Source organism: Lutra lutra, chromosome 8 (genome assembly GCF_902655055.1).
Source record: "Lutra lutra chromosome 8, mLutLut1.2, whole genome shotgun sequence".
In the NCBI taxonomy this organism is placed as follows: Eukaryota; Metazoa; Chordata; class Mammalia; order Carnivora; family Mustelidae; genus Lutra; species Lutra lutra.
The window spans coordinates 44139325-44148785 of record NC_062285.1 but is presented as its reverse complement, the minus strand read 5'-3'; positions in this window follow the sequence as shown (position 1 = coordinate 44148785).

The following is a 9461-nucleotide window of genomic DNA, read 5'->3' as shown; positions in this document are numbered from 1 at the left end:
AATAAAATAAAATAAAATAAAATCCCAGTATAAGTCAGAAAGATGAACTGGAATACAAAGAAATGGAAGGCGAGAGCTGAAATTTCTAATCCCAGCTTGACTAATAAAAGCTAGGCATGAAGAGGGCGAGAATGAAAACATAAGGAGTTCTGTAAGAGTGACATTGAGCATGACAGAGAGAGGAATCACAGGTGACCCCAAAGTTTTAAGTGAGGGTCACTAGAACAGGAATCACACCAAGAAAAAAAAAAATCAGAGGTGCCAGGCAGAGCAAGTCTGGACAAGGCAAGGGCTGCGTTGCCTATAGGATGTCTAGGTGAAGACAGTCAGTACTTACTCTTGCATGGTCCTAAGCTTCAAGATTTATTGCAGCTCCTGAAGAGCTCATTTGGGTTTCAGCAAGAGCTTTTCCCCAACAGAGATTTTTATCCTGGGGCACATGGACACACAAGGGTTTCCATGAACCCTTGAAATACTGGAAGTGAATTTTGTTTGTGGTCATGGGCATTTTTGTGGGAGGAAGTAAGTCCTTCCCATACAAACTCAAAGGGTATGTGACCCTCTTTCCCTCCAAAAATGTTAAGAAGTACTCTCCATTTATCCTTCTAAACACTCCAAGCAAGGTAAGCCCTGTTGTCTGATAATTTGGGGAAGAGACATGAGTCTCAGAACCAGCCCAAGAAGTCTCAGTAAGGAAGCAGCGGCGAGATCACAGTCATTTGTGAATGATTCTGAGTCAGTGGGAGCTCACCACACAGTCACCGGATGAGGATAGAGTTTGGAATTTCTTGGTCAAAATTCAATGAACATGACAGAAGAGACTCATCTCTTGAACCGGATCTTGTCTGCCTACCTGTCTCTACAAGAGTAGTCATGAGAACCCCAACTTTTAAGACTAAAAATGGTCATTTTTACAACTCCCGCGCTGCTGGGCTCTCCGCTATGTCCAAAGCAGCCAAACTACCGACTGTGCCCAGAGGGAAAGGAAGCCACCGCTCCGGAGTCCTGTTTTGCTTCGGTCCTGCCCTCTACTGGCAGGTTCCAGTTACTCCCACTCTTGGGCTTCACGAGGCCAGATGGGAGTTTCTGCAATTACGCTGCTTCTGACAGAGGCTCTCTAGAGAGTTAGACCCCAGCGAGGTCCAAAACATTTTAACACCAATCTACCAGCTCCAAAACCAAAATAAAGCAAGATCAGAATGTCAATAACATTGCTAGGAGATTACAGCATTTTCTAATAGAGGGCTTTTCTTTTTAAGCTGAAAGAAAGTTGGTTTTTGTTTGGTTTTTAGTTTTAGGAGTAGAATTTAGAGATTCATCACTTCCATACAACACCCAGTTCTCAGCACACAAGAAGTGCCCTCCCTAATGCCCATCGCCCAATTAGCTCATCTCCCACCTGCCTCCCCTCCAGCAACCCTTAGTTTGTTCTCTATAGTTGAGTCTGTTTGCCTCGCTCTTTTTCCCCATGTTCCTCTATTTCGTTCCTTAAATTCTACCTATGAGTGAATCACATGGTATCTTTCCCCAGCTGACTTATTTTGCTTAGGGCAACACTCTCTAGCTCCATCCCCGTGGTTGCAAACAGCTCTAATAGAGTGTATTTTTGCCACTGGCTAAATATTTGTTAACTCCAGATAATTAAGATAAAGAATACTTGCAGTGTGATATATATAAAGTGATAATAAATAAGCAGAAGAGGCCAAGATATTAGGAAATTTAAAAGTTGTGCCCACAGATTGGAATAAGGAAATAAAGGCCTTGGAAATAGCTGGGTTTTTGTTTGTTTGTTTGTTTCATTGAAACTAATTACCTTTGTTAGGTAGTATGTGGAAAGTTGTTTCCAAGTAAGCTTCATAAATGTATGTTTATTTGTCCAAATATACCTCAGAGCTGGAAAATAATATAAGATTATAAGATTATATTTTGCCTTTCCATTATTATCTTCTAATGTAATAGGTACATATGGATGATAAATATAAGTTACCATCAGCAGCTGATGAATCCACAAGCTCTGACCAGATATACAATTCAAGAGATCTTTATTGATAATGAAAGGACTTGTCACTATTTTTTTTTTTTTAAGATTTATTTATTTGAGAGAGTGCAAGCAGGGGGTGGGGAGAAGGGGGAGAGAGAGAATCCCAAATAGACTCCACACTGAGCATAGAGCCCAACCTGGGGCTTGATTTCATGGCCCTGAGATCGTGACCTGAGCCAAAATTAAGAGTCAGACACGTAACTGACTGAGCCACCCAGGCACCCCCTCACCATTCCTTTCTCATTACAACTTCAGGAACGGAAGGAGGATGAAAGAAAATATTGCCCATGCTAACATGTAACTTAGATGTCAACTCTCCCTTTCTCTCCTTTGAAGTCCTCCCCCATGTCCCCAGAAAAATCTACACAAGAAGTTACTAAAGATTTCACAGGGAAGAAGGGAGAGGTTTACATTGCAGCCTCTCAACTAGCCCCCTGAAAGGACCCCCTTAGACATTTTTGGCCAGCTTTGCTGTGGTCTATCTGAGGGTCTGTTTCATTCCACTGGGCAGAGTACAGCCTCCGGTCTTCTCTCTCCATTACACCCAGGGAGCCTTTCTCTCCCCTCCCCTACTCACCCCAGTTCTTCCTCCAGGGAAGCAAAAGGAAAACCCTGTAGGTGGCCAGACCAATTCTACTCCAAGCACCTTCTCAAAGCATTTCTAACAAACATTTATACTTTTCCCCAAGAAGAATGTTAATTGGCGTCTAAGTGGTTGACAATTTTCCAATATTGTTACAGTTCTCACTTGTCAGTAGTTGAAGTTTGACAAATCTATACAATTTGTTGAAGCTAGGTATTCTTTAGCTGCTGTAGGTCCCATTTTCTTGGAGTTAATTCCTTGAGGAGACAGACAAGAAAGTTCTCTTCTTTTCCTCAATATCATCATCCTCCTAAAAAGTACACAAGACTGCGGAGACTCAGCTTTTGATAAAATGAAATGGTATTGCTCCTAGAGATTCTTGGTGGTGTTAAAACTAAAAATAACATTAAAAAAATACATAACAAACCACCTTCTCCAGCTGTCCAAGGACAGCTGTACTTGCTAAGCAAGATAGTTACAAACATGAGCCTCAGAAAGTGGCCTTGGGGGGGCACCTGAGTGGCTCAGTGGGTTTAAGCCTCTGCCTTCAGCTCAGGTCATGATCTCAGGGTCCTGGGATCCAGTCCCACATTGGGCTCTCTGCTCAGCAGGGAGCCTGCTTCCCTTCCTCTCTCTCTACCTGCCTCTCTGCCTACTTGTGATCTCTGTCTGTCAAATAAATAAATAAAATCTTAAAAAAAAAGTGGCCTTGGTACTGAAAGCAAAGTTTTTAAAAATTATACAGATAAGACACTGTGTCTGCATTAGTGATTTCCTGCGGAATCGTAGGATTCCACATCAGTTTAGCTATATGCAATTTGGTCAAAAAGTTTAGCTTGCATGTCCAGACCTTGCCAATGACAGTATAAAATGAGGTCACACGAATTTATTAATACCCATTTTAAGAAAAGTTGAACTCCTCATCCTGCTTAACTGCAGGACTTCCGGGATCTCAACAAATTCTTCTCCTCACAGTTTCTGGAACTGTCAGCCCAGTTGTCTGCTGCCTCAGCATCGGTCTGTCTCCAGGCTGGTCCATGCTCCCTCTGCACAGGCTGTCCCCCATCTCTCTGCTGCAACCTCCCACCTCCCGCCTGCCATTCCTGGACTCGCTCCTTCTCTGCTTCTACCCAAGCCAAGGCAGAGACCCTTCTTTTAATTCTCTGATGACACTGCTCAGCCCAACTCTAGCCTTTAGGAAAGACTTCTTGGACAATTCAAGAACATGGAAGGGGAGGGGCCTGTGTGGCTCAGTTGGTTAAGCGATTGCCTTTGGCTCAGGTCATGATCCTGGAGTCCCAGGATTGAGTCCCTATGGGGCTTCCTACTCAGCAGTGAGTCTGCTTCTCCCTCTGACCTCCCCCATCTCATGCTGTCTCTCTCATTTTCTCTCTTCCACATAAATAAAATCTTTTTAAAATTTTTATTAAAAAAATAAAAGAAAATGGAAGTGATGTTGCAACACCAAGAATACTTCAAACAGAAAGAAAGAAAGAAAGAAAACTTCAGGTTATACTGGATCTGGCAGCCCAGATACATCTCCAAATCTTTCTCTCTCTCTTTTTCAAAGATTTGTTTATTTTAGAGACAGCAAGCACCCCTTGCTAGTGGGGTGAGGGAGACAATCTCAGGCAGACTCCCCACTGAGCCACGGAGCCACTGAGCTCACGACCAGAGCTGAAGTAAGAGTCAGTTCACTGACTGAGCCACGCTGGCAGTCCTCCAGATCTCTTCTAATACTGACCTTTGGACTGGGATTCGACTACCTAGGATGTAGCAGTGACTCGAGATATGCAAGAATAGGGCACATCATTAGGAAATCCTTTTCAGGTCTTCACCTTCCGTTTGAACTCTTTCCCAAAATGAATCTCTGAAGGGGCCTGGAGTAGGTTAAGCTACTTCTGTCTTCTTTAATACCTGCTCTTCTCCAACATAAAAACAAACTCACTTCTCACCCATAAGTTGACATTCAGAGTCAGTTTTCCATGTGTTTTTCGTGTTTCTGCAGGTCTCAGGAGTGAGGCACTGGCTGTCCTTAATTTGGAATGTCTTTCGGGGATGTTTGTGTCCCTGTGAGCGTCCTTGGGACACAGTGTCTCCCTTTATTGAGACCAAAGTGCAGACATGGTTACTGTTACAGGTTGAATCATGTCTCCTCCCCACCAAAAGATGTGGAAGTCCTAGCTCCCAGTACCTCAGGATGTGACTTTATTTGGAAATATTGTCATTGCAAATGTGATTAGTTAAGATAAGGTCATACTGGAATAGGGTGGGCCCCTAGTCCAATATGACTAGTGTCCTTATAAGCACAGCCCTGTGAAGACAGAGATAGAGGGTCCACCCTGCGATGACAAAGCAGAGGCTGGAATTGTGTAGCTGTAAGCCAAGGAACACCAAAATGGCCAGCAAACCACTCAAAACTAGGAAGGCAAAAGATCCCCCGCCCCCTGCAGTTTTCAGAGGGAAGATAGCCCTGCAAATGCCTTGATTTCACACTTTTAGACTTCAGAACAGAGACAGTTTCTGCTGTTTTATGTCACCCAATTAGTGGTCCATTGTTATGGCAGGCCTAGGAAACTAATGCTCTAACTGTCCAGGATAATAATGTTTCACTTGAGCAAATGGAAGGCATGCTTACTGACCACTATAAAAGATTTGGGTTTCCTAAGATCAGAATCCTTCTCCTGAAATGCAACCTATTGCATGAGCAGGCATCCCTCTGGGCCCATCCACACTGACCCTGAGGGAACTGGGGCTCAGGGAACCTACAAAAATGGTCATATTCTGGCTATTGCTGCTGCTGTGAGTAATTGTCGCCCATGGTCCGCCATCATCCGTGAAACTGTGGCAGGCTAACTTGTAAAATCGCAGACCTTGCACAGTTCTAACACGGGTTATTATGGTACAGTGTAAAACTCTTTGCCCACCAAGCAAAGGAACAGTTTGACAATCAGTTTCTTTAACCAGGTCATCATAAACACATACTTACTTCATTGAAAGAGATAGTTCAGATCAATGTTCAAATAAAGGTTCTAATATATACGTTATTTGCTCATTAAACTCTTAGAGCCCCATAGTAATAGAATATTTATATATGGAATATGCTGAGCTAGTATTTAGTAGTACTTAATATTCAATAATACTTTTAAGAAAATAAAATTCATATTAGGATAAAATTCCATGGGAGAAGTAGAACAAAGTTCAAGGAACAAAAAGAGTGATAAAATATTACAAAGCTTGTTAAAAGATTTTTATCTTTTTTTAAAGATTTTATTTATTTATTTGACAGACAGAGATCACAAGTAGGCAGAGAGGCAGGCAGAGAGAGAGGAGGAAGCAGGCTCCCTGCTGAGCAGAGAGCCCGATGTGGGGCTCGATCCCAGGACCTTGAGACCATGACCTGAGCCACCCAGTGGGCTTAACGCACTGAGCCACCCAGGTGCCCCTAAAAGGTTTTTAAATATGGAAAATGGTTGCTATCAAGTCTCTATTGTACTATGATTTCACTGGATATATTTAAAAGAACCCTTAACATTTTCATTTTATTTATTTATTTTTAAAGATTTTATTTATTTGACAGAGAGAGACACAGTGAGAGAAGGAACACAAGCAGGGGGAGTGGGTGAGGGAGAAGGAGGCTTCCAGCTGAGCAGGGAGCCCGATGTGGGGCTCAATCCCAGAACCCTGGGATCATGACTCGCGCCAAAGGCAGATGCTTAACGACTGAGCCATCCAGACGCCCCTAACATTTTCATTTTAAATGTCAATATCTACGATACATGATAAAATGAATCTTTTGAGACTATTTACATAGAGAATGATGGTGATTTCAGATTTAAAAAAAAAAAATCCATCAAGGTATCATGGTTTTTCAAAACCAGTTTGGAAGGCATGCAAGAAAAACAGGTTCAGGGCCTTGCCCTGTAAGCCTGCAGGGTGCCTGGAATCAGCTCACCTCACTACCAGCCAAGCCAAGCGGGCCCTGTGTGGGTCATGGTCTACAGCTGTATCACCGTCCTTCGCATAGCTGGTGCTTGATAGTTGTTACATGAATCAGTATTGGCTACTAGAAAGCAGCCATGCATATCCTCTGTCGGCTGCTGCTTTAGGACTGCTCTAACACTGGCCTAACCTGGGGTGACTGAGACCCAGGGATGGCTGTGCGGTCAAGGGGTGTCCTGCACCACCATATGTTGTCACACCAAAAATTAAAAAATGCCACATAAGCTGCTGGATACACACAGCACTCCTTGGCTGTAGTTGGCTGATGTGTTGTGGGCTCATGAAGAGACTGGGCTTAACTGTCGTCACCCATTCGTGTCCGTACTATTTCCCCTCTATGTATTCCTTTGTCACTGCCTGAAAAAGACTAGTTTTAAAAACAATCGAGATGCATAATTTCAAGTATGGCTTTCCAAAACTGGGTCAGAGACCCCTGGGCTATGTCCGAGCCCTGAGGCATGGGGAAAAGTGACTAAGTAGAATTGGTGAGGAAGGTAGAAACAAAGGGAAGGAGGAAGAGAGGAAGGAGAAAAGCAGAGGAAAATAATCAATAGTAATTGAGAGAAGAAAATGAACCAGAAGGAAGAAATAAAGGAAGATCATAACATTTACACAGAAGTATCTTGTGATAAGGGGGAAAAAATGGCTGCCTTATTTCAAATGGGGGTTAAATTTAAGGCAGAAGGCAGAAATCCTCATATATTCTTAAACATTACTTTTTTTTTTTTTAAGATTTTATTTATTTATTTGACAGAGATCACAACTAGGCAGAGAGACTGGCAGAGAGAGAGGGAAGCAGGCTCCCCTCCTACCAGAGAGCCTGATGTGGGGCATCAATCCCAGGACCCTGGGATCATAACATGAGCCAAAGGTAGAGGCTTTAACCCACTGACCCACCCAGGCACCCCATTCTTAAACATTTCCTTAAAAATTCCCTAGTATCTCAGGAAGATACAATTCATTATTATTTAAGATTTTTTTTTTTTTTTAAGTAAGCTCTACACACCCAATGTGGGGCTCAAACTCAAAACCCTGAGATCAAGAGTTACATGCTCTACCAACTAAGCCAGCCAGGCACCCCACTTGCCAGTTTTTAAAATTATGAGTTAGGGGTTGCCAGGCCAGTATAATGCCAGATATTAGCTATCTCCCAATAAAATACATAACAGGCACACCAAAAAAAAAAAAAAAAAAAGGGAGAGAAATCTGATCAAACTTTTTTTTTTTTTTTTTAAGATTCTATTTATTTATTTGACAGAGATCACAAGTAGGCAGAGAGGCAGGCAGAGAGAGGAGGAAGCAGTCTCCCCGCCGAGCAGAGAGCCCGATGTGGGGCTCAATCCCAGGACCCTGGGATCATGACCTGAGCTGAAGGCAGAGGCTTTAACCCACTGAGCCACCCAGGCACCCCCTGATCAAACTTCTTAATCTAACTTCCAACATAAAAGGAAAAAAAAGAGAGGCACCTGGGTAGCTCAGTGGGTTAAGCCTCTGCCTTCAGCTCGGGTCCTGGGATGGAGCCCCACATCAGGCTCTCTGCTCAGCAGCAAGCCTGCTTCCCCCTCTCTTTCTGTGTCTCTGTCTCTGCCTACTTGTGACCTCTGTCAAATAAATAAGTAATTTTTTTTTTTAAAGGAAAAAAAAAGATGAAAAAGCATGCTCAGTGCTGGCTGAAGGGATACCATCAGCGAAGTCCTGATTGTAAAAACTTAACAGGTCTGAAATGAAATGCATTAAACACTTCAATCAGAAGGCAGAGTGGGTCAGAATGCAGCACACAGAGGTGGCCATTGCTCTTTTTAATCAGTCTTCTCTCTCTAGTTCTTACCATAGACACTTTAAAAATAATGATACAAATAGTGAGAGGATAGGAAAAGACACACCATGTGAACAGTAAGTATAAGTAAGCTGGGTTGTAAAAAAAAAAAAACAGGCAAAAATGCACTTCGAAGCAAGGAGCAGTAATGGAGATAAAGCAGGAAACTTCATCACAATAACATGGCTGATACGTGAGAAAGAAAAAAAATGTCTCTGGGCCTAAGAAAAGGGCTTTATAATACAAGATGCAAGAAACTGACAGAAATAAAGGAAGACATCTACCATCACAGAGATTTTAACACACCTCACTTGGGAATTAAAAGAGCAACTGGACCCCCCCATAAAGAAAAAGAAAAAAAATCAGTAAGACTATAGAACTAAAGTGATGCTATCAACCAGCCATAAAAATTTAGGAACAAAGAACCGCAAGGATTCTAAAATAAGGAGAGAGGGAAGGGAGGGTGAGTGGCTTAGGCATCTCTCTGCCTCCTCTTCTAAATTAGTTAAGTACTGTTCAAACCCAGTGACGAAGCAAGCACACATATGCCCCAGATCTGAAGAGAAAGACGAGAACAGGAGAGGTGTTGAGTTTAAGGAAAGAATGAGCCATCTTTTATTTATACGGTTTTCAAACCCAAGTAAGCTTGCAAAGCCTTTTTTACATGCATGATGTCATTCCATTCTTACACAGCCTTTGAAAGCAGCAGCCCGCGTTTCCTTATTCCTATTTTACAGATGAGAAAGTCAAGCTCAGAGGCTGATAAGCCAAAACACAAGGCAAGTTTGCTGCTAGATCAAAGGGCGAACGTTTTCTAATGATCCCATGAGTGGCTCTGCAGAAGGGCAGTGAGTTACCAACTATTTTCTTTCCTGTAAGTAAATTTTCTATGAGATGTTCCAATGCACAGAGAAATAATGTAAAGGGTATTGGCTCCTCAGTTAAGAATCCAGCTATACAGGAGTCCCGCCTGACCTGCGAGGAGTACGCTCAAGGCAGTTGCCTGAAACTGCACAGTA